Source organism: Schistocerca cancellata, chromosome 5 (assembly GCF_023864275.1).
Source record: "Schistocerca cancellata isolate TAMUIC-IGC-003103 chromosome 5, iqSchCanc2.1, whole genome shotgun sequence".
Classification (NCBI taxonomy): domain Eukaryota; kingdom Metazoa; phylum Arthropoda; class Insecta; order Orthoptera; family Acrididae; genus Schistocerca; species Schistocerca cancellata.
The window spans coordinates 334,123,460-334,150,696 of record NC_064630.1 but is presented as its reverse complement, the minus strand read 5'-3'; positions in this window follow the sequence as shown (position 1 = coordinate 334,150,696).

Here is a 27,237-nt window from a genome sequence, read left to right as displayed (position 1 = left end):
GCTCAGCTGTTTGAAAATCAAATAACGTAGAAGTTTACCAGCACTGTCACTCTTAATTTTTTTAAGGACATGTTTCAAGTTTCACTGATGAGAATCACGCAGTCAGAATTAAATCTTATAGATTTACAATAAAATGCGCCAGCTTTTGACAGCTGTTTTCGTTATCATTATTAGGAGTAAAACCTAATGAAGGCCGGGGCTGACTCGGTGTTCCGGTAATATAGGCATGGCAGTGGTGTCTGCAATGTTCCATTGCAGTGGTCCTCAAACTGCGGCCCGAATCAAGTGTTTGTGGAGACCGCGGTTTGTCTTATGTTATAATGATATGCTTCTAGTAACTAGCAGCGCAATCCATAAACGTCAACTAACGTAAAGAGCTTGTTAAGGGAGTATTTTTCTTATTCAATAACAAGCAAAAATACTTAAAGAGACGGTAATATTTTAAGGCGTGCTTAATTTTAATCGACGTTGATAAATTGGGCCCTGAGCTAAGTAAAGTTTGCGGCTTGTGTCGGGGGCAGTGTAATACATAGCGCAGCCACTGTGCACCTAGCACCGATCAGCTGCTACGGTACAAATGCCAAACAGAAGCAATATGGATTCGTGAATGCTCATTGTAGATACGGTCATCTTAAAATGTTGCACATGTTTATAGTAATATGAAACAAATCAATGCTGTTGTAATACAATGTATTACTCGCGCAAACGAAGTTGACACTCGGCGCGGTGGCTGATGAGAGCGACAAGTGGGAAATGCATTTACGGTCACTGCCATCAGCCACCGCGCCGAGTGTCAACTTTGCGCGTGTAATATTAAGTAAAAGAGAAATGACGTTGAAAACATTTAATGAACATTTGTGATCGTGTATCATACTGCAATTACTATTTTCATTAATGTAGCGTACTAATTTATGTAGGTTATCAGTTTACAGTACGATCGCTAAAAGAGGCGTGTTAAAGTATACAGTGCCACTGCTGTCAATGGGATTGTCAGGGGAAGCTTATTACGTTATTGTTTAGAAAAAATATTTTTGTTTTTAAGTCATTTGATGTAAGATAAGTCATTCCTATTATTCTTGTTACGTCACATGTATGGAGGACAATAATTTGCGCAATTTTAGTGTTTCAAACAACATAGTCCCTGATTAAGGCCTATTTATTTCAGTCTGATAGTTTCTTCTGTGGATCACTTATGCCGACATGGCGTCCGATTGGAAAAGTGATCACACTACTCGTTGGGAAAAATCGCCAACGTGTTCGCCGTAGTAATAGTCACTTCCAAGACAAACCCTCAATATATGCAAAGCTATCATCCGCATTCTATCCCTTTGTGAAAATTTTTCAATTAATTAAGTCGTGTTATTTAAAATCGTCTTTGTTTTGTTATAATTGGCCCAACACAAAAGTCCGATTGCAAACTGTCTGCTGCAGCCGCTTGGCATTGTTTCAGATCCTAGGGCGTGAAGACGCTTAGAAAACGTGCCCGGAAACCAGAAAAACAAACGTAGGATCCTCTTGCAATGGCACTGGCCACAGTACCCGTTTACGTACGAAAACACTATGTAAATCTTCATAAAAATGCAAGTAGTCCCAATATACAGGGTGCGGCAAATAAAAGTAGCCCGGAGAGTAGAGTTCCAGTGACAAAGACACCCATCAGAGGAAAGGAAATACGGTACCAACTTGACTATAGCAGATGTTGAAAATGTTCACCATTCCCTCTTGGCACTTTTCGACCCTGGTGAGCAAGTTGCTCAAGGCAGACGAAGCTGGACTGCTGGAATTGCTGCACCCTGATCCAAAATGTTCTGCTGCAGTTCTTGAAGACTATGAGGGTTGTTGCGATGCTCCGTAGACTTGAACGCTCCCCACACAGAATAATCGCACGCTGACAGGTCAGGTGACCTGGGTGGAGAGGTAGGGCCGCCGACCTTTTCTAACAGCTCTATCAGGAGTAAAGAAAATGTGCTCTACAGTTCGGCCGGCTGTTGGGCAGTTGCTCCATGCTGTTGGAAGTAACTGTAGGTCTTTTCCTTCTCCGTTAATGCTACCACAAATCACGTTTAATCGTATCCACTCGTCCGGTCCACTTTTATTTGCCTCAGCCTGTATTATTTTCTCTTTCACTTATAAATATTTAATATCATACCTCAGCGTGTAGATTCAAAATATGTAAGTGGTAAACTTTTATCAATAACCATGGTTTGGTGAAAATTGAATTTTTTTAATGGTTGCTTTACAACTCCCTCTCCCCATGGCTACACAGCCCAAGGTGTCGCCCTAAAATGTCAGTATTGGCCCAAGTGAAAAAGTTTGATGATCACTGTTCCAGCAGAATGCCGAAATGACACGTGCAAGTGATCACAGTTTGGGCAACTGCATCTCCAGCCTACAGCAGGATCGAGTGATGAAAGCTGGCGCGAGAGGCCAACATCGTGTTTGAATCTGCCACTACCAACTACGAGGGTTGAAACTTAAATAGTAGTTACATATTTGCACCACTTACAATCCTTGATAGTAGTCACCAGCGTTGTGTAGAACCTGTTGCCAGCGATGTGGAAGCCGTAGCATACCATTAGCAGAGCCTGTTCTGTTGATGGTGCGAATGGAGCGGTCTACTGCCTGTCGAATCTCTGGAACAGTTCGGAAGCGTATGGTTCCTTCATCTTCGGAATCAAATCAAAATTACAAGGACTTCAGCCGTATTACTGTTCGTTTTTGGAGCATCATCTGCGACCGCTTTGCGAAAGGAGCGGCGTCACTTCTTGTGCAAGCCCCCTAACATTTTGCACGACAATGCGCGGGCGCATACAGCGCAAACTGTGGCTGCTCTGTTCGGTCTATGGGACTGAGAAGTACTGTACCATCCACCATACTCCCCAGACTTAAGTCAAGTCCTTAAGACAAGAGTCCTTCAATACAGAGAATTGTATGGAATTACTTACTGCAAGTGCCAAGTTTGATTCTACACTGAATGAACGTTTAGCGACTTCTAATCTTCCACGGATCCTCAGCAACTATGCAGAATGATTTAGTAACTTCTGTTGCTGATATATTGGGAGATGAGATTTACGCTGGCCGAGGTGGCCGAGCGGTTCTAGGCGCTACAGTCTGGAACTGCGCGACCGCTACGGTCGCAGGTTCGAATCCTGCCTCGAGCATGGGTGTGTTTGATGTCCTTAGTTTAGTTAGGTTTAAGTAGTTCTAAGTTCTAGGGGACTGATGACCTCAGAAGTTAAGTCCCATAGTGCTCAGAGCCATTTGAACAATTTGAGATTTACGACGAAGTTCAGAGAACAGATTTTGTTGCCATCATGCTCATTAAGACATTGGATGTGAGCAACAAGTTGTAGCATCCCGGCTGTGTTGCGATTCTTTTCTGTGTCACAAAAGAGTCGTAGAAAGATTCGTTGGCCCTATTTGGTCATGTAAACACAATCATGGACAGATAAAAATTAAGCTATAAATTAATTGCACAGATATACGATGTCAGAGTATCAGTGATGGGTGGCCACGTTAATGGTCTTAAAACAAAAGTATTAGAAAAGATCCTCTTCGCACGTTGCTATTCTCATGTTATTACTTTAGTACTTCAACGGTCTCTAGAGTCCAACAAGAAGTTTAAAGTCTTCTTCAGTAGTCTTAAATCTATACCATTGTTCTTTTCTCATTCTCCTAAAGTGCTGCACGAACTTTTGGTGTTCGCGTCAAGAAAACTTTCATCAATTCATCAATGGAACTTTACTTAGAGACTTATCCATAAAGCAGGTAGCAACAAAAAAGCATTGATAATGTTTTTGAACATGCCTCTGAAAGTGGACATTAGACAATTTGTCTTAAATGACAGCTAGAGGATATTCTGGCTTTTGGAAGGATTTAAACAACGTGTTTTTAACAGAAGTGTTGTCAAACTTGATGGATGTACTGTTCAGCATATTCCAGTCCGTGAATGTTGACTTTTTATATTGTAGTAATAAGATAGTTAAGTTTCAGCAACAGCTGCTAAAGGAAAGAGAGAACTATGAACTGTTATGGTCGTCTGTTTTGGATAAAAGTGGAGGTGATAACTTACACCAATAAAAAGAGGTAAGCTGAATGATGAATCACGTGAGAACTATTTTCTAAGACTGTATTTCGAAGTAATAGGTAATACTAGCAGTCAAACAGGAATTAGATTCTCATCTTTTGAGAACTTGCAGTACTTCATTTTGATAGTCTGTGGCGCCTCTGGCGTAGAGCACCCTATCTTTGATTCTGACATCTTTGGATTACCTGTGTTCTATGATCTCTCGGCGCGCAACTTTTGTTCTGCCGTGGTTGTTCTCGCTTGTTTCAATGTCTAATAAATGCATTTACGATATCTAAAGTGTGTTATTACCCACCTGCGATACGTGATACCCACAGTGGTGACCCTGACATCATCGTTGTATGTTCGTGAGTTTTTTGTGCTTCTCGTCATCATTAATGGACTTTGTGTGCCAGCCCACATTGTCTACGGAACAATGGATCTACCAGTGCCTTTTGGTGCTAGTGCTATGCATCCTATTAACTGTGCTTGTTACCACGAGTGGTCAAGTGTACCTAACGTGTGTTTGGTTAAAAGTGAACAATAATCTACACCCAGCAATGCCGGTGGACACTTAATCTTAACCAGCACACCACGACCACTGTCAAGTGTGACTATACAGCAACGGCCACTACATAGACAGTGCACGCTGCCTGGTGACATCATGGATGATAATCCAGTTAAGAACATTGTGGTTTACCCCTTAGCTATGCAGTCTCCTTCAGTTTGGTTTGATGTGCTGACAAAGTTCCAGAACTGTGATTCAGACATCCAATGCGTGGGGTTGCACATTCTTATATACCTAGTGTCACAACACTTGTCCTGCACACTGTCTCAGCGACACTGATTACCTCGACCGCGCCATTTTCCATGACCGTTGCTCTGTGGGTACATCTCAATGGCCTTCAGCCCACTTTAATGCCACCGGCAGTTCCACCCGCGCCGGTTACTGGATCAGCCTCCCCATGGCTACACCATGACTGCCTTCCGCCTGCTGTTGCAATGGCACTGGGTGTTACACCCCTGCCGTGTTCGTCTTTGGGTCTGCTGCAGTTGGGACACACCATGCTGACCTTCACACCTGCTCATCCTACACCATGTGCTACATGCGGCCGCCCCCCTCCCCCCCCCCCCCCGCCCACACACACACACACACACACACACACACACACACACACACACACACACACACACACACACACACACACAGACATTGGGCGATGCACTGTCCACCGCTACTGCATCCCTGGTGTCAGGGGCTTCCTGCTCTGCACACACCGATCTTCGTCTGCCAGTGCTGCATCAACATGTGTTGCCTGGCAGGTTTCCTAAGCTGCCCGCTTTGACTTGGTTGACTTGACTTGGTTCGCATTAGTGGATCACCTACTGGATATACATGGTATTTCAGACAATGATGCACATTTTGTCTGCCTGGTGAGTCATGCGCATCCAGACCTCATCAGCGATCTGCTCCTCTCACCGCCTGCCTCGCCCAAGTATTTGATGTTGAAAGCACTGCTCATTGAGTGCCTTTCTCGCCCACTGGCGCTTTGGCCTATTTGAATACTGTTACATGCCTTATGGGTTGAAAAATACTGTGGAGATCTGACAGCGGTTCATTGATTCCATTTTACTACCTCTGCCATTTGCTTATACTTTCTTACATGACATACCGATCTTTTCCTCTTCTGCTGAGTAGCACCCAAGTCCACTTCTATGCAGTCCGTTTGACCCCCGCTGCCAGTGGTGTGGTGATCAACCATGATAAATCTCAACTCTGCTCCACATCAGTTACACTCCTAGGCCATACTGTCTCTACCGACAGCCTCCAATGGATAGATTCTCTTGTTGAAACCATACTTGATCTCCCTCTTCCTATAGATTATGCTCAGCTCCGTCATTTTCTGGGTATGGAGGACTGTTATCGCTGCCATATCGCTCAGGCTGCCTCCATCCAATTGGCTGGAACTGATGCCCTCTCCGGCCAAAACACCATGGGGAAACAGAAGTTGGACCAAACCCATGCTCGATGCATTTGGTAATCTTAAAACAATCACACTTGCCCACTCTGACCCTGAGGCCCATGTTTCGATCATGACTGATGCCAGTGACTCAGCTGTGGGCGCTGTTTTACAAAGCACACTTCCGACTCCACCTAACCACTTCGCTTCTTTTCCAAGAAACTGACTAAAAGCCAATGTAAATAGTTGGCTTTTGACTGTGAGCTTCTCAGGGAGTATGAGGCAATTAAACACTTCTGTAGTGACCTCGAGGGGTGACCTTCCACTATCTACTCGGATCACAAGCCTCTCATGGACACTATTTGTAACCCGGCTAAGGACCTTCCGCGGAGACGTTTCCGTCATGTGGACTTTATCTGTCAGCACTTTTCCAACGTTTGTATATTTGCAGCACAGAGAATGTTGTGGCAGACTACCTATCTTGCATCTGCATGCTAACTGCACTGTTGAACTTGGATGAGCTCGCCTGACTACAGACCGAATAAATTGATATACAGCGATTAGTTTCAGACAATGAGTCAACGCTCACTGTCCAACCTCATGTCCTGTATGGGTCGATGACCCCAGTCCTTTGTGACATCTCTATGGACACTCCTCGCCCCTTGGTACACTTCACTCTTTGGTGTGCGGTCTTTAATGCTTTGCACAACTTGGCCCACCCTGGAACGTGGGCCACGATGAGGCTAGTTATTGAATGCTTTGTCTGGCCTGGCGAGAAGCACAACTGCTGCACTTGGACCCGCATGTGCATACCATGTCAGTGTAGCAAGGTCGGCAAGCAAGCTCAACCTCCATTAAGCTCGGCCCATAAAGATTACTCGAATGCATCGCTGACTGAAATTCTCTACAGAGAGCCCCTCCTCCTTCCAGCAGAGTTTGTGGAGGACACACTGTCGGCTGATGCTATGGATCTTTTGGACCTTGTCGAAAAGGTTCATGCACACATTGCTCTCCTGCACGACCCCCCCCCCCCCTCCCTCTCTCCGCCACACTCTCATTCCACACTGCCAGTGTTCATCCACAAGGACCTCGCATCATGTAAATTTGTGATGCTGCACAATGACTCCGTTCGAGAGGCCTTTCAACCATTTTCCCCCCCTTACAAAGTAGTTTGTGCTTTTTTCCCCCCTCCCACACCAAACGGAGGAGCTCAGTATAACTTTTACAAAGACTGTTACATGCAATACCTCCCACCCTCTTCCACCCCTCTCCTGCTCTTCAACAACAGCACACTCAACAGATTTTTTCATGAGATGCCACTGATGATGATGCACAAATCATGGCCCTCATCTTTCTAAACTGTACTTTGTGTCGGTTCCCTAGATGTTGTTCCATCATGGCCATATTCTCAAGCTCCCTTTGCTTGATGTATAATGTGACTCAGCTCAGTGATCAATAGCAGTGTAAGAATTGTTTAACCCATGTAGATGATGCTGCATACCCTGGGAACACCATACACATTGGGCACTTGAAGGCATGCATCATATGGTGTGCAACATATCTCATATCTTCGAAAAAGTGTTGGTAAAAGCTGAGCTATGTTGATCCTGTGGTGAAATTGGGTTGGTAAACAACGATGTGCACAAAGGTTAGGTGGTTGTGTTGCCGCCAAAACACGTTAGAGGGTGGAGAAATTTGGGAAAATTTCGAAAAAACTGCACGTAAATGTATTAAAAGGAGTGATTTTGTGGTGGCAGATTATGAAAATGAGGCTAACAATTGTCTGACGAAGAAATAATGACGTTAAAACATGTGGGAAGCGGCTAAAAATAATCAGTGATGTGGAAAAAATGGAAATGAAAATAAAGAGAGAGTTGTTAGAACAAGCCTAAATGGTTGTTTAGTAGGTGAAAGGAACTGTTTGTGAGCTGGGAACGGTGGATTTTATAGCAGCGGTAGTGTTGAAAGCGGAAAAAAAATTTTTGGTTATGGTTTGGAAGTGGGTTACTTATTATTGAGTATATATAGGCAAGATAAAATTGTATGGTGGATTACGATAAAAAGGAGAAGGTGTATTCACCTTTTCCTTTTTTCAATATCTCGTATCTTGGAAGAGAGCTAGAACAATGGTTTCCATCCATAACTTTATAGCACATGACCTGTTCGTTTGTAATTACACCACCATAGCAATGAATCTTCCTGGCTTTAAGTACTGCAGAAGATCAATGGAATGAGTCCCATTACACCCATTATTAATACCATTAGTTTGCCCACTCGGGGTGAACATCACACTATTTACTCACAGACATATTATTTACTCACAGATATTTATTGAGGCCTCAAGAAAATAAACAGAGGCCAAAATAATGTAATTGTTAGTCTGGAGTTGTGTCACTTTTTTTCTATGATTGTTCCTGTAGAAGGGACTGGATCTTTTGGTCAAATAGTTTCCACCAGGGACGGCCAAGTTGTTCTGCTATAGCCTGACTAGTGTGTACTTCCTGTGTGATGACAGGTGGCACTGTTATGAGATCCTCACCATCACGAACCATTGTGAACTTGTTTATGGAGTATTTTGAGCAACAAGTTCTGAACTCTACGATGTTTTCAACAATTTGCTTCAAAAGATATGTTGGCAACATCTTCTTGATATGCTTCATGTCTGAAAAATGCATTTCAGTAGTTGTGTCACTTTATCACATGACTGGTGTCCATCCAACATTTAATTTACTTTTGAGATAGCAAGTGACAGTAAGCTACAGTTCTTGGATGTTTACTTGAGAAGGAGGCAGGAGCCTGGTTTGGTCATTCAGTATGCATAAAACCATACCACCTTTACTAGCATCTCAACACATATCGTTTTCACCATCCTGTGTGCAAAAAACTTGTGCTGAATACAATGGTGTACAGAATACTGATTATTTCTCATGTTAATCATCTAAAAACTTAACTGCAGCATTCAGGACTCATGTTCATAGAAAGGCTTAGCCCAAGTGAAAATTCTACATTTAAATCAAAATAAACATGACTAATCTGCAGTTCACACTTAACTATACTCCTGGAAATGGAAAAAAGAACACATTGACACCGGTGTGTCAGACCCACCATACTTGCTCCGGACACTGCGAGAGGGCTGTACAAGCAATGATCACACGCACGGCACAGCGGACACACCAGGAACTGCAGTGTTGGCCGTCGAATGGCGCTAGCTGCGCAGCAATTGTGCACCGCCACCGTCAGTGTCAGCCAGTTTGCCGTGGCATACGGAGCTCCATCGCAGTCTTTAACACTGGCAGCATGCCGCGACAGCGTGGACGTGAACCATATGTGCAGTTGACGGACTTTGAGCGAGGGCGTATAGTGGGCATGCAGGAGGCCGGGTGGACGTACCGCCGAATTGCTCAACACGTGGGGCGTGAGGTCTCCACAGTACATCGATGTTGTCGCCAGTGGTCGGCGGAAGGTGCACGTGCCCGTTGACCTGGGACCGGACCGCAGCGACGCACGGATGCACGCCAAGACCGTAGGATCCTACGCAGTGCCGTAGGGGACCGCACCGCCACTTCCCAGCGAATTAGGGACACTGTTGCTCCTGGGGTATCGGCGAGGACCATTCGCAACCGTCTCCATGAAGCTGGGCTACGGTCCCGCACACCGTTAGGCCGTCTTCCGCTCATGCCCCAACATCGTGCAGCCCGCCTCCAGTGGTGTCGCGACAGGCGTGAATGGAGGGACGAATGGAGACGTGTCGTCTTCAGCAATGAGAGTCACTTCTGCCTTGGTGCCAATGATGGTCATATGCGTGTTTGGTGCCGTGCAGGTGAGCGCCACAATCAGGACTGCATACGACCAAGGCACACAGGGCCAACACCCGGCATCATGGTGTGGAGAGCGATCTCCTACACTGGCCGTACACCACTGGTGATCGTCGAGGGGACACTGAATAGTGCACGGTACATCCAAACCGTCATCGAACCCATCGTTCTACCATTCCTAGACCGGTAAGGGAACTTGCTGTTCCAACAGGACAATGCACGTCCGCATGTATCCCGTGCCACCCAACGTGCTCTAGAAGGTGTAAGTCAACTACCCTGGCCAGCAAGATCTCCGGATCTGTCCCCCATTGAGCATGTTTGGGACTGGATGAAGCGTCGTCTCACGCGGTCTGCACGTCCAGCACGAACGCTGGTCCAACTGAGGCGCCAGGTGGAAATGGCATGGCAAGCCGTTCCACAGGACTACGTCCAGCATCTCTACGATCGTCTCCATGGGAGAATAGCAGCCTGCATTGCTGCGAAAGGTGGATATACACTGTACTAGTGCCGACATTGTGCATGCTCTGTTGCCTGTGTCTATGTGCCTGTGGTTCTGTCAGTGTGATCATGTGATGTATCTGACCCCAGGAATGTGTCAATAAAGTTTCCCCTTCCTGGGACAATGAATTCACGGTGTCCTTATTTCAATTTCCAGGAGTGTACTTGGCAAAGGGTTCATAGAACTACTATTAAACTATTTCTCTACTGTTCACTCGTGAACAGCAAAAATGGACAACTAAATCTTTCAGTGTGTGCTCTGATTTCTCTTATTTTATTATGGTAGTCATATCTCTCTATGTAGTTTGGAGTCAACAAAATATTCTTATTGTGAGAATAAAGTTGTTGACTGAAATTTTGACAAAAGATCTCACTGCAGTGAATAACTCCTTTGTTTTAACATTTGCCTCCTCAACTTATACATTATATCTGTGAAAACTCTCCCTTGCTTCATGAAAATACAAAACAAGCTGACCTTTGAACTATTTTGATGTCTTCTGTCAGTCCTATATGTAAATGCATTTTAAGTGCCACCGATGAAGGACACAGTGTTAGTCAATGGAGTAGACCAAGCCAGCAGCATTCCTCCTACACTGTGTGATGATGACCAACAAAAATAACGAAAAACCCCTATGTGATGTATAATTGACCACCAGACTGGTGAAAGACTCACTCACCAGTACAGAAGGAAGGGTGGAATTTTGTATTCTCAGCAGAGAAGCACTAACTGCAGAATGAGTCAGCTATGAGAACTCAGTGGCTCCTAACATACACTAGTCATTGGATATCTCATGACTAACAAATTCATCAAAGACATTTCATCCCTTCTAAAGCTGCGCTTGTCAACTTGTAACCTCTCCCTTTCTAATTGGCTTACTGGATTGTGGTATAACTGACCATGATAGGATATGCCTAATGAAATTTTATAGTGAGTAAGGCTATCGTTACTGAAGGAAAATAACATCGGTTAATTGGAGGAAAGTGTACAACAGATTCTTCTGAAGGAAGAATCTATTCTTAACTTAAGCTGAATACTGATGATGATTTTGAAATGGGTGGAATATGGTGCAATCTCTCATAACAAGCACAGGGGAGAAAAAGGGTACCATGTAATATTTACTACAAAATTTACTGATAATACAAAGAAAACACTGATTAGCTAAGAACAGGATAATTAAACAGTCACCAGCTGGCTAAGGCAACGAATCTACAGAACCTTAAGAAAGGTAATGGCAAAGAAATGCAAGAAAATAATCACTGGTGTGGCAACAAAAGGTTCTCATGCGTTTCCACAGTGCAATGGTTCACAAAAAAATAAATTAATCAGAAAGCACTAAGTTTGCAGTTACTTATACTGAAACACTGCATTTTGAAAGTAATGTAAGTGAAGTTACTGGTTAAATAAACGACTGGCTTAACTTAAACATTGTCATGTAAAAAAAATATATATATATATCTTTCACTAACCTTAGTGTCACATAATGAAACATTTAGAAAAGGGCAAGCAATTTATTTTTGATTGTTGACAGATTGAACTAAATTTACTTTAAGCAAATGTGCAACTCAGTTTACTATTAAAATAACAACATCAAAATACAAACCGAGCCAGCAGAAGTCACTCGCTAAGCTAAATACGGAATAAATGAAACTGTGCACTCTTAATTTGTGCTGTATCTTTAGTTATTAGTTTTGCCAGTGAAATTTTATGATACTTTAAGTAAGTGAAGTTAATACTAAAATTTGCAAATTAGTTTAGCCTATGTTATGCAGTAAAAGAATGAACAGTCACTGAGGCTGAAAATTTAGACTGAAACTGGTTATTAGCAAACACTCACAACTGGCAGTGAATAACTAACCAGTTTTCATATTCTTATGACACTCGGTGATTGCATGGAAAAGAAAAGGGACCCTGCCTGATAATAATGTCTGAGGACAATGACAACACAGATCAGACTAAAACAACACAGCTTGAATAAGTATGAACATCAGCAGACAGAGAGCTGATAAGCTTCAGTTTGAACCCAAAGAGCTCCAACCCCTATAATTATTCAGTAAAATTACACACACACACACACACACACACACACACACACACACACAGTTCGCATACTTATGCATTTTATTATTAGCTACAGTATATCGTGGATTATATTTATAATTGCATATTTACTATATTTACATCTATAGAATATGTTTCAGTAGTACAACATAAATTAAGGTTATATAATGAACACTTCAGAACAACTGTGTTACAAAGTTTACTAACTTTTCATCTGGGCCCCACCAACAAAAGTGAGCATGAGCTGCCGCTACATGTGTTCGAGTTGAATTACAGTGTTACATGCAAAGGAGTATTAATTGAAGTCAGTTGTAGCCCACTTTGTCTGAAAGTCTTGAATTTGAGTTATGGCTAGTGGCTGTTACACAGGGGACTGTGTTAACTGAATACTGTGCACTGCACACAGTGTGTGTTGAAGAGAATATTGTGTCATAAGGCAAGCAGGTGTACATCAGTGTTCACAGTGCACATTATTATGTAAAGGTTAAATATAATTTAAAATCTTTTACCAGTTGTGGATCTGTTCCATACTCTGTTGGTTTTATGTTGATTTAGTACAGATTTTTATTGAGCCTGCGATTTGTTGATGTGTACTGTAATTGCTATATTCTTTCATATGGTGCATTGATCACTTAGAAATGAGCATAGGTAGTTGGGTAGTATGTTTGTAGTTGGTGTCATGGCAACTGGGGCTAGCTAGTAGTAGCAAGGAAAAAATTAGCTAGTTTTTTAATATAGAGAAGTGAATATTGTCTAATATAATAAGTTATTATTGTCATAATTATTGAATGCCAGAGGCTGTGTATTGTAATGTATTACCTCGTTATTTGGGCTGCCCGTGTGGGATGGACTACACTGTTCTGTATCAATTACTGTTAATTTTTCAAGAAGATTTTTGTGTTGTTTAAGTGCTGGTCAAGTTTATTTTGGACCCAAGGAATCTTTTGTTTACAATAGTGTTTTCTATCTTGTTGAATTTATCTTCAGATGTTAAATAAAGTCATAATAAAAATACTGAGCTCACATCTGCATGAGTCACAACCCAAACCCCACTTCATGTAAGCACCACATTACAATTACCTGGGGAAATGACACAAAACACATTTTGAAAAGACAAGGGGCTTGTTTCCTGCATCATCATATTGTGATTTTGTTATAAAAGAGTTGACAAGCACTAGAATAAACTGCAACGATTTGAACAGAAAGTGAGGGTAAATGCATACTTTGTTTTAGATACTTTTAGAGAAAGAATAGGACAAATCTGCATCAACGGCACTAAAAATGCTTCTAATGAACCAGGTGCTGACTACCACTTATTATACCAAACAATATTCACTTCTCTATAATAGAAAACTAACTACTGTTTCCTTGGTGCTACTAGCTAACCCCAGTCACCATGACACAACCTACGAAAATACTACCCAACTACCTATGCTCATGGTAGTAAGCTCTGTGTTTGCATATTGTTTCTGTATATTTTGTATTTTGGAGTATAAGTTTTGTTTTGACTTTCTTATGGAGGTGATTCCATTGAGATGGTTAATTGTTTAACTGACCTAAATATTGTTTGGCATAAACTGCAAATGGTGAATGTCATAAAATAAGATTTATTAATCCTCATGCATTTTAAGTTTTGACTTATTACTATGTTTAATTTTTAATGGATTGTTGATACAGGAATGTATGTTACTTCCATTTAATAGGATATTTGATGATGGTGTAAGAGCAAAATTGTGCAATCATACAAAAAAAAGTGAACAGCTGCAGGTGAAATTAAATCATTTAAACAATGTCTTATGTAGATTGTAATGTATTGTTATAATCTAGGTTCAGGGCTGGTTTAAGGCTACCACAGTTGGGGAGAGCCCAAAGCGGTGAGGGGGAATCGCCTGCCATGAGCCCTGTAAATATTTGTTCTTACTTAATAAAGTCTGGTGTAAACAGGCACAGGACTCCAATGCCTTTTGCCAGATTCAAGCATGGGTTCTCTGCTGGGCATGAGGAAGAGGGCAGTAGGGAATGTGTCCATGGATGGCTCCTGGTGACAGAATAACAACCTTTATTGGTTGTTGACCCTCTGGGCTAGGTTTGCTTCCACTTGTAATATTCTCGGCAGCAACAAAGGTGGCTGGCAGATGGTCACAAGTGCGTCTGCTGCTGCGCAGCCGTAATTGGAATCCACTGCCTCAACAGCAGTGCTGTGGCCTTGCTGGGTCGTACTGTGGTGGCTGGTACCACATGCTGTGGACCTCTGTTGTGTTCACTGTGTGACAGGACCATGCCCTGTCTCAGCAACCACCCCTGGTGGCAGCTGTCTGGTGTCAGTGCACCAGGGTCCTTGGCTCTGGCCCCAGTCATGGTGTTTGTGGAGGCAGCATCCCAGGATGATGGTGACAGTGCATTAACACAGTGCACCCCCAAGGCAATGATTCCCATTTCAGGTGGCTCCCTGCTGACAGCATCCAATGACAGTGGCAGTGATGACCACAATGGTGGCATCACTCTGAAGCCTCCTTGGCAATAACCTTCATTACGACAGTGACACAGTGATTGTGATGACAGTAACGACTTTGAACTTGTGGCGCTGCTGAGAAACACAGGGTCTTCATCACTCCAATGCCTCATTATGCTTGATGACAACAAGAAAGCTGTTGGTCCTTAAATATGAGTTTCTACCACTGATGTTTGCAGTTCTTCCTACCCTCTAGGCTGGTGGAATATTCTGGATTTGCTGGGCTGGTGTAACTGACCCAATTACCACCCTCAATGTTGGCACATTTGTGTGATGAGCTGCCTCTTGTTGCATCCTCTGCTGGTCTTTGACACAATGTTCTCCATTGGTTTTCCATTTTAAAAAAAATCTCCAAATTTAGAATGTTAACAACCTCTATTCATGCTAATCCCCCTGTAGAGGGCACCTCCATTGTTGATTCTATTTTTTCTTAAATCAGACTGCTTTGAAGAATAGCACAGTAGTCATTCTGTTAGTAAACTGAAGAAATAGCGATTTACATTTCTATCCCCGACAGTCACCAGCCTGTGCAGAAATACCAGAAATGTTTGATGTCACTGACCATTGCTGTACACCTTCCCTGTTAGACAAAGTGCGCCATGTAGAGCTGTAAGTGGTTTGGGATTTCCACTGTTAATCCATGTGTGAGTGCATTTGCATGAAGTACGCTAATGTTTCTGGTACATTGCTTCAGTAACTCAGTCAGGTGTGAAGTACAAAGGCAGTCTGTGGTCTGCGTCTGGTGCTATCAGAGCCTATGATTTGTTTTATGCTGGAGTGCAGAATGGGCTGTAGATACTTTCACTGTCCCAACATAAAGAAAACATGAGTGTGACATCCTAAAAGAGCAGTTGTGGCAAAAGGGTCCACTAAATAAATTTTTAAACTGATTTGACAGTGTTTCAGAGAATGTACAATGTGATGTGAAAGAATAGTGTTATTAAAACTTCATCAGTTGATAAAGCTGAAGAATTGTATATTTCATGCAATCAAGAACTAGTGGCTCATGAAACTGTCCCACTAGTGGAAATAGTTGAAAATAATGTTACTGCGGAAGAAACCATAGCAGCCCAAGATCTCCAAGATGAAAGAAAATCATCAAAGGAAAGTAATGGCTTTCAGGTTGTCAATGATTTTGGAGTAAGCGCAATTAAGGAACATATTCAAGACATTAGTGAAAAAATGCCACATTTCTTGCATGTAGTGAAACAGGAAGGCATTGTATTGTTTTTCATTGTTTCCATCATCTTTCAAATGATGAAAGAGTTCAGTGAACATGGTTTGTATATACTTGACCAGAAGATGCTATGTATTGCTTTTGTCGCAAGTTGTTCAGTTCGAGTGCTGGTGCTATCACAAGAAATGGTTTAAGAGACTGGCAAAGCTTGTCTAAAATTCCCTTTAAACATGAACTGTCCCACAATCATATTACTGAAATGTGCAAGTGGAAAGAGCTTTTGCAGAGAATTAAGAACTCAAAATTAATTGATCAGGCATCTCAAGATCAAACTGATCAGGAAGAAAAGAGGTGGCAATTCGTTTTGTTAAGGTTATTTTCCATAGTATGTTTCCTTGCTGAATGAAATCTTCCATTAATAGACCATGAAATGTTGGGAAATCCAGCTGATGGAAACATTTTAGGGCAGGTAGAATAAATGGCCAAGTTCTTTGGAAGGTTACTTACTTAAATAAGGACATACAAAATGAAATCATTACCATAATTTCTGATGTGATTGCATCTATCAAGAAGGATAGCATACTCAGAAATAAATATTGTTGTTGTTGTTGTTGTGGTCTTCAGTCCTGAGACTGGTTTGATGCAGCTCTCCATGCTACTCTATTCTGTGCAAGCTTCGTCATCTCCCAGTACCTACTGCAACCTACATCCTTCTGAATCTGCTTAGTGTATTCATCTCTTGGTCTCCCTCTACGATTTTTACCCTCCACGCTGCCCTCCAATACTAAATTGGCGATCTCTTGATGCCTCAGAACATGTCGTACCAACCGATCCCCTCTTCTAGTCAAGTTGTGCCACAAACTCCTCTTCTGCCCAATTCTATTCAATACCTCCTCATTAGTTATGTGATCTACCCATCTAATCTTCAGCATTTCATTTCATTTCGTTTATTATCATCCTTTTCATCATTTACATGATATTGGAATTGTCATAATACTGTCCAGAATATGCACATTATTCTGTAGCACCACATTTGAAAAGCTTCTGTTCTCTTCTTGTCCAAACTATTTATCATCCATGTTTCCCTTCCATACATGGCTACACTCCATACAAATACTTTCAGAAATGACTTCCTGACACTTAAATCTATACTCGATGTTAACAAATTTCTCTTCTTCAGATACACTTTCCTTGCCATTGCCAGTCTACATTTTATGTCCTCTCTACTTTGACCATCATCAGTTCTTTTGCTCCCCAAATAGCAAAACTCCATGACTACTTTAAGTGTCTTATTTCCTAATCTAATTCCCTCAGCATCACCCGACTTAATTCAATTACATTCCATTATCTTCATTTTGCTTTTGTTGAAGTTCATCTTATATCCTCCTTTCAAGACACTGTCCACTCCGTTCAACTGTTCTTCCATGTCCTTTGCTGTCTCTGACAGAATTACAATGTCATCAGTGAACCTCAAAGTTTTTATTTCTTCTCCATGGATTTTAACACCTACTCCAAATTTTTGTTTTGTTTCCTTTACTGCTTGCTCAATATACAGATTGAATAACATCGGGGAGAGGCTACAACCTTGTCTCACTCCCTTCCCAGCCACTGCTTACCTTTCATGTCCCGTGACTCTTATAACTGCCATCTGGTTTCTGTAAAAATTGTAAATAGCCTTTCGCTCCCTGTATTTTACCCCTGCCACATTCATAATTTGAAAGAGATTATTCCAGTCAACATTGTCAAAAACTTTCTCTAAGTCTACAAATGCTAGAAATGTAGGTTTGCCTTTCCTTAATCTATTTTATAAAATAAGTTGTAGGGTCAGTATTGCCTCACATGTTCCAACATTTCTATGGAATCCAAACTGATCTTCCCCGAGGTCGGCTTTTACAAGTTTTTCCATTTGTCTGTAAAGAATTTGTGTTAGTATTATGCAGCCGTGACTTATTAAACAGTTAGTTTGGTAATTTTCACATCTGTCAACACCTGCTTTCTTTGGGATTGGAATTATTATATTCTTCTTGAAGTCTGAAGGTATTTTGCCTGTCTCATACATCTTGCTCAACAGATGGTAGATTTTCGTCAGGACTGGCTCTACCAAGGCTGTCTACTTCTGGGGCCTTGTTTCGATTCAGGTATTTCAGTGCTCTGTCAAACTCTTCACGTAGTATCATATCTCCCATTTCATCTTCATCTACATCCTCTTCCATTTCCATAATATTGTCCTCAAGTATATTGCCCTTGTATAGACCCTCTATATATTCCTTCCACCTTTCTGCTTTCCCTTCTTTGCTTAGAACTGGGTTTCCATTTGAGCTCTTGATATTCATACAAAGGGTTCTCTTTTCTCCAAAGGTCTCTTTAATTTTCCTGTAGGCAGTATCTATCTTACCCCTAGTGAGATAAGCCTCTGCATCCTTACATTTGTCCTCTAGCCATCCCTGCTTAGCCATTTTGCACTTCCTGTCGATCTCATTTTTGAGACGTCTGTATTCCTTTTTGCCTGCTTCATTTACTGCATTTTTATATTTTATCCTTTCATCAATTAAGTTCAATATTTCTTCTGTTACCCAAGGATTTCTACTAGCCCTCGTCTTTTTACCTACTAGATCCTCTGATGCCTTCTCTACTTCATCTCTCAAAGCTACCCATTCTTCTTCTACTGTACTTCTTTCCCCAATTCCTGTCAATTGTTCCCTTATGCTCTCCCTGAAACTTTGTACAACCTCTGGTTTAGTCAGTTTATCCAGGATCCATCTCCTGAAATTCCCACCTTTTTGCAGTTTCTTCAGTTTTAATCTACAGTTCATAACCAATAGATTGTGGTCAGAGTCCACATCTGCCCGTGGAAATGTCTTACAATTTAAAACCTGGTTCCTAAATCTCTGTCTTACCATTATATAATCTATCTGATACCTTCCAGTATCTCCAGGCCTCTTCCATGTATACAACCTTCTTTCATGATTCTTGAACCAAGTGTTAGCTATGATTAAGTTATGCTCTGTGCAAAATTCTACCAGGCGGCTTCCTCTTTCATTTCTTCCCCCCAATCCATATTCATCTACTATGTTTCCTTCTATGGAATTCCACTCACCCATGACTATTAAATTTTCATCTCCCTTCACTGTCTGAATAAGTTCTTTTATCTCCTCATACATTTCACCAATTTCTTCATCAATTGCAGAGCTAGTTGGCATATGAACTTGTACTACTGTAGTAGGCGTGGGCTTCGTGTCTATCTTGGCCACAATAATGCATTCACTATGCTGTTTGTAGTAGCTTACCTGCACTCCTATTTTTTTATTCATTATTAAACCTACTCCTGCATTACCCCTATTTGATTTTGTATTTATAACCCTGTATTCACCTGACCAAAAGTCTTGTTCCTCCTACCACCGAACTTCACTAATTACCACTATATCTAACATTAACCTATCCGTTACCCTTTTTAAATTTTCTAACCTACCTGCCTGATTAAGGGATCTGACATTCCATGCTAGCCTCCCCACCAATGGCAAGGTCCATGGTTCACGGGGGAGGAAAAATATTATTTAATAATATTGGACAGTACACTGGATTTAAGTCACAAGGATCAAATAAACTTAGTTTTTAAAGTGATATATGACTGAGCTAGCCACAATACTTGAAAAGATCTTGCAGAATTGTTACTTCAGATACTACATAACTGTGACATACCACATGATCTTACTACAGTGGGAGTAACATGAAGAGCAAGAAGAGGAATACTCAAGCTCATATTATCAAAGAAAATCCTAGAGCTCATTATATCCCTGGCTGTGCTCATAGTTTGAGATGGCTATTAGTGATACAGTTATATCATCTGTAATTACACTAAATTTGTTTGGCATAGTTCAAAGATTCTTCATATTGTTTTCTGCCTTGGGAAGCACTCATGAATCATCTGAGTGTGGCTTTGAAGCTGCTGTGTGATACAAGATGGGAGACCAGACTGAAAGTGATTGGGTTGTAAGACCTGGGTTTAATAATGTAAGAATGGCATTGACAGAGTTAAAGGACACATGGAAAAATGATCCATTGTGTCTCATGAAAGAAGTCTCAGAATTTAAGTTTTCTTTGTGTTCTGTGATATAGCATATTGTGAATTGTGATTTATTTGTCTCATAACATACATAAGTTAAATATAAGCCAATCCCTTGATTAGAGTACAGGAGATACATAAAAATATGGTTTGTACAATTTCATTGATATAAAACTGTGGTTAATAAGATGATTTAAACATTAATGTAACTTTTTGTGAAAAGATACCTTAACATATTTACATAATAATAATGATATGGTTATAATAGAAGGAAACATTCCACGAAGGAAAAATATACCTAAAAACAAAGATGATGTGACTTACCAAATGAAAGTGCTGGCAGGTCGACAGACACACAAACGAACACAAACATACACACAAAATTCAAGCTTTCGCAACAAACTGTTGCCTCATCAGGAAAGAGGGAAGGAGAGGGAAAGACGAAAGGATGTGGGTTTTAAGGGAGATGGTAAGGAGTCATTCCAGTCCCGGGAGCGGAAAGACTTACCTTAGGGGGAAAAAAGGACGGGTATACACTCGCACACACACACATATCCATCCACACATATACAGACACAAGCAGACATATTTAAAGACAAAGAGTTTGGGCAGAGATGTCAGTCGAGGCAGAAGTGCAGAGGCAAAGATGTTGATGAATGACAGGTGAGGTATGAGTGGCGGAAATTTGAAATTAGCGGAGATTGAGGCCTGGTGGATCACGGGAAGAGAGGATATATTGAAGAGCAAGTTCCCATCTCCGGAGTTCGGATAGGTTGGTGTTAGTAGGAAGTTTCCAGATAACCCGGACGGTGTAACACTGTGCCAAGATGTGCTGGCCGTGCACCAAGGCATGTTTAGCCACAGGGTGATCCTCATTACCAACAAACACTGTCTGCCTGTGTCCATTCATTCGAATGGACAGTTTGTTGCTGGTCATTCCCACATAGAATGCATCACAGTGTAGGCAGGTCAGTTGGTAGATCACGTGGGTGCTTTCACACGTGGCTCTGCCTTTGATTGTGTACACCTTCCGGGTTACAGGACTGGAGTAGTTGGTGGTGGGAGGGTGCATGGGACAGGTTTTACACCGGGGGCGGTTAAAAGGGTAGGAGCCAGAGGGTAGGGAAGGTGGTTTGGGGATTTCATAGGGATGAACTAAGAGGTTACGAAGGTTAGGTGGACGGCGGAAAGACACTCTTGGTGGAGTGGGGAGGATTTCATGAAGGATGGATCTCATTTCAGGGCAGGATTTGAGGAAGTCGTATCCCTGCTGGAGAGCCACATTCAGAATCTGATCCAGTCCCGGAAAGTATCCTGTCACAAGTGGGGCACTTTTGTGGTTCTTCTGTGAGAGGTTCTGGGTTTGAGAGGATGAGGAAGTGGCTCTGGTTATTTGCTTGTGTACCAGGTCGGGAGGGTAGTTGCGGGATGCGAAAGCTGTTGTCAGGTTGTTGGTGTAATGCTTCAGGGATTCCGGACTGGAGCAGATTCGTTTGCCACGAAGACCTAGGCTGTAGGGAAGGGACCGTTTGATGTGGAATGGGTGGCAGCTGTCGTAATGGAGGTACTGTTGCTTGTTGGTGGGTTTGATGTGGACGGACGTGTGAAGCTGGCCATTGGACAGGTGAAGGTCAACATCAAGGAAAGTGGCATGGGATTTGGAGTAGGACCAAGTGAATCTGATGGAACCAAAGGAGTTGAGGTTGGAGAGGAAATTCTGGAGTTCTTCTTCACTGTGAGTCCAGATCATGAAGATGTCATCAATAAATCTGTACCAAACTTTGGGTTGGCAGGCCTGGGTAACCAAGAAGGCTTCCTCTAAGCGACCCATGAATAGGTTGGCGTACGAGGGGGCCATCCTGGTACCCATGGCTGTTCCCTTTAATTGTTGGTATGTCTGGTTTTCAAAAGTGAAGAAGTTGTGGGTCAGGATGAAGCTGGCTAAGGTAATGAGTTACAGCCCTCGTCAAAGATTTACTGTCCTACACTCATACTCTCTGCTGGAAGTATCACTTTGCCATGAAGAAAAATGATCCTAATCCTACCCCTAATGATCCAACTCCCCAAGACACTATCCAAATTGAACCCTGCCTGGAACAGTTCCGTCCTCCATCACAGCGGGACCCACCTCCTCTTCCTCAAAATCACCCTCTCCAAACCTTCCAGGAATTTCTGACTTCCAGCCTTGCCTCTCAATCCTTAAAAAACCTTAATCCTACTCCCAACATCACCACTGCTGAAGCCCAGGCTATCCGTGATCTGAAGGCTGACCGGTCCATCGTCATTCTTCCGGCGGACAAGGGTTCCACGACTGTGGTACTTGATCGTCGGGAGTATGTGGCTGAGGGACTGCGTCAGCTTTCAGACAACACCACATACAAAGTTTGCCAAGGTAATCCCATTCCTGATGTAAAGGCAGAGCTTCAAGGAATCCTCAGAACCTTAGGCCCCCTACAAAACCTTTCACCTGACTCCATCAACCTCCTGACCCCACCGACACCCCGCACCCCTACCTTCTACCTTCTTCCTAAAATTCACAAACCCAATCATCACGGCCGCCCCATTGTAGCTGGTTACCAAGCCCCCACAGAACGTATCTCTGCCTACGTAGATCAACACCTTCAACCCATTACATGCAGTCTCCCATCCTTCATCAAAGACACCAACCACTTTCTCGAACGCCTGGAATCCTTACCCAATCCGTTACCCCCAGAAACCATCCTTGTAACCATTGATGCCACTTCCTTATACACAAATATCCCGCACGTCCAGGGCCTCGCTGCAATGGAGCACTTCCTTTCACGCCGATCACCTGCCACCCTACCTAAAACATCTTTCCTCATTACCTTAGCCAGCTTCATCCTGACCCACAACTTCTTCACTTTTGAAAACCAGACATACCAACAATTAAAGGGAACAGCCATGGGTACCAGGATGGCCCCCTCGTACGCCAACCTATTCATGGGTCGCTTAGAGGAAGCCTTCTTGGTTACCCAGGCCTGCCAACCCAAAGTTTGGTACAGATTTATTGATGACATCTTCATGATCTGGACTCACAGTGAAGAAGAACTCCAGAATTTCCTCTCCAACCACAGCTCCTTTGGTTCCATCAGATTCACCTGGTCCTACTCCAAATCCCATGCCACTTTCCTTGATGTTGACCTTCACCTGTCCAATGGCCAGCTTCACACGTCCGTCCACATCAAACCCACCAACAAGCAACAGTACCTCCATTACGACAGCTGCCACCCATTCCACATCAAACGGTCCCTTCCCTACAGCCTAGGTCTTCGTGGCAAACGAATCTGCTCCAGTCCGGAATCCCTGAAGCATTACACCAACAACCTGACAACAGCTTTCGCATCCCGCAACTACCTCCCGACCTGGTACAGAAGCAAATAACCAGAGCCACTTCCTCATTCTCTCAAACCCAGAACCTCTCACAGAAGAACCACAAAAGTGCCCCACTTGTGACAGGATACTTTCCGGAACTGGATCATATTCTGAATGTGGCTCTCCAGCAGGGATACGACTTCCTCAAATCCTGCCCTGAAATGAGATCCATCCTTCATGAAATCCTCCCCACTCCACCAAGAGTGTCTTTCCGCCGTCCACCTAACCTTCGTAACCTCTTAGTTCATCCCTATGAAATCCCCAAACCACCTTCCCTACCCTCTGGCTCCTACCCTTTTAACCGCCCCCGGTGTAAAACCTGTCCCATGCACCCTCCCACCACCAACTACTCCAGTCCTGTAACCCGGAAGGTGTACACAATCAAAGGCAGAGCCACGTGTGAAAGCACCCACGTGATCTACCAACTGACCTGCCTACACTGTGATGCATTCTATGTGGGAATGACCAGCAACAAACTGTCCATTCGCATGAATGGACACAGGCAGACAGTGTTTGTTGGTAATGAGGATCACCCTGTGGCTAAACATGCCTTGGTGCACGGCCAGCACATCTTGGCACAGTGTTACACCGTCCGGGTTATCTGGAAACTTCCTACTAACACCAACCTATCCGAACTCCGGAGATGGGAACTTGCTCTTCAATATATCCTCTCTTCCCGTGATCCACCAGGCCTCAATCTCCGCTAATTTCAAATTTCCGCCACTCATACCTCACCTGTCATTCATCAACATCTTTGCCTCTGCACTTCTGCCTCGACTGACATCTCTGCCCAAACTCTTTGTCTTTAAATATATCTGCTTGTGTCTGTATATGTGTGGATGGATATGTGTGTGTGTGCGAGTGTATACCCGTCCTTTTTTCCCCCTAAGGTAAGTCTTTCTGCTCCCGGGACTGGAATGACTCCTTACCATCTCCCTTAAAACCCACATCCTTTCGTCTTTCCCTCTCCTTCCCTCTTTCCTGATGAGGCAACAGTTTGTTGCGAAAGCTTGAATTTTGTGTGTATGTTTGTGTTCGTTTGTGTGTCTGTCGACCTGCCAGCACTTTCATTTGGTAAGTCACATCATCTTTGTTTTTAGGTATATTACATAATAATAAAATTGATAAGCTATATTGTGCTCAAATATTCAGTTCATTGTTCATGAATTCTTCATTCAAGTAGAAGCATCGCTGCAGTAGAGTATCATCCAGCTTTCTTTTCAGTAAATCTAGGTTCTTACTCAGAATATTCGTGGCTTTTAGTTCAACATGTTGATTCCAATTTAAATTCTTGTCTAGGTTTAACCCTAAAAATTTCACAGAATTCATTTCTTCTAGATTTTGATTTTTGTTATTTATTTTAACTTCCTGGGATGTTGGCTATTTTATTCTGAACTGGACCACATGGAGTTTTGGGATATTTAGGGTTAATCCACTGAGATGAAACCTAGTTTCTAAATGATCTATTGTATTGATGATGCTGATAGGAATAGTTTCTGGCTCCTGTTCTTCAATTAATACAGTCATGTCATCTGCAAATGAGACTGATGGGGCATTTATGTTGATTGATAGGTCATTAACATAGAATAGAAACAAAATAGGTCATAGGATAGAACCTTGAGGGACACATTGTGTTTCTGTCTTCTATTTGGAAAAATAATTTGCTGCATTTGTTGAGACAACCATTCTTTGTTTCCTATTGCACAGGTACAAAGTAAGCCACTGTAAAGCACAACCAAGAGGTTCGAATCCTGCCTCGGGCATGGATGTGTGTGATGTCTTTAAGCTAGTTAGGTTTAAGTAATTCTAGGGGACTGAAGACCTCAGATGTTAAGTCCCATAATGCTCTGAACCATTTGGACCATTTTGCAACCGGTAAAAATTTTACTGCCGCACCCAAGCTGCCAGATTCACGCATGCACAGCAGGCCTGGATCTATGAGGTTGTGGGGAGGGGGGGGGGGGGGGGGCAAACCAAGGTATCTGACCCAGGGGACAATTGCGGGGGGAAAAAACCTTGTTTCACAAAGTGCCTATAGTATCCAGTGCATGTTGGTCTATTGATTACTGATATAATTTTGAAACGCATCCCTGTTGGCTTTTGAACCCACTCTGTAAGTTGATTTCTGAATGAATCGTAAGTTGGTTTTTGAATGCGTGCATAGTGTACATTATGTCTGTCAGGGGAATCCTTGTCACATCTAATAATAAATTTTGCTGTAAGCAAAAGGGGACCGGGTTATAAGAGCTGAGCAGAGTAAAGCCGAATGAGTGAACGCTAATCACAGTCTGATTATGTTGTTGATTGGGTTTGCGAATGATCAGAATTGTTATAATTACTATGGAAATCCATAGAGTCAGACTACCAGAGTGGAAATAAACAACTAACAGAAATAACAGGTAAGAAAGATTATGTATTATCTTGTCGGTGTATCCAAGAAAATGAAATTTTGTTGGAAAAGTTTTGGCCAGACTGCAACACTAGTTGTACAGTCCCTGTCTAGCAGCCACTGAAGTTCTATTCTGTAAGTAGCGTGGAAAATGGTTTGTATGAAAATAACAATGCCTAACCAGAGAATAACCAGGGATAACTAAACCGGTGATTCTGGCAGGGTTAGGGAAGTTAATTGGCGTATAAGTTTTGACAAAGGCAGGAATAGTTTCAGAATTAGTCATGACATAATTGTTTGTTAGAAGGAGGAAGGAGAAGAAATGGGGACATCACACAAATTAGGGAAGAATATGATGATTCCAAATTTATATAAAAATCTTGTACTACTACTTTTCGATCTCATGCTCAAGAAACTGGAGTGTATGAATGAAATGTGAAACTATTTTCTAATATAAAGCTTTTTGCTTGTAGTAGGCCTAATAGGCATTTTATGTTGGTCTTCATGAATTATATTCGGTCGTGTTATAAAAATGACTATTTGTACCAAAACAGTCTCATTTATTTGGTGTGCATTACAATTTCTGCAGTGTTAGGAAGGCCTCTGCAGACAGTGACAAAATAGATGTAATCAGATCGAGAAAACACACCAGTCTTGTATTAACAACTTACACAGTATTAGACAAAGATGTTTTGATTTTTCATGTAGCAAAAATTTGACTAACTATGATGAGATAAAAGAATCTTTCGCAGAAAGGAAAGCACACCGTGTAAAGCTGTAGCAAGATCATAGAGAAAACAATGCTAGGAGCTAAGGATTGAAGAAATGTGTACTGTCTTGCTTGTCTCTTGTCTTTACTGGTTTTATGTATCCTATATTTAATTTTATGTCACCCAAAAGTGAAAGTTTTTAGCTAACAGGCAAAGGGTGCAAATTTTCTGAAGAGTTCTTGTTCTCCCGATTACAGATAATCCCATCCAGTATTAACTGCGAGTTTTTTTTTTTTTTTTAAGAGGGGCAGGATGTCAAACCGGGTGACTAGAAGCAGGAGAGGCACCACAGGACATTTTAATTTCCACTGTCCTGATTATAGTCTGATGGCATCCAATACAAAATATTCATGTTTCAATTCCACAGAGCGAAATACAGTGACATGTGATAGAAGAAAGCTGTGTGAAGAGGGGTGGCACTGCACTCTGGCACACTTAAGACCAAATAACATGTCTTACATTTCCTCGAACATAAATGTTTTATGTATCAGATGCTTCAGAAAGACACACACTACAAAATTAAAATATTTTTGA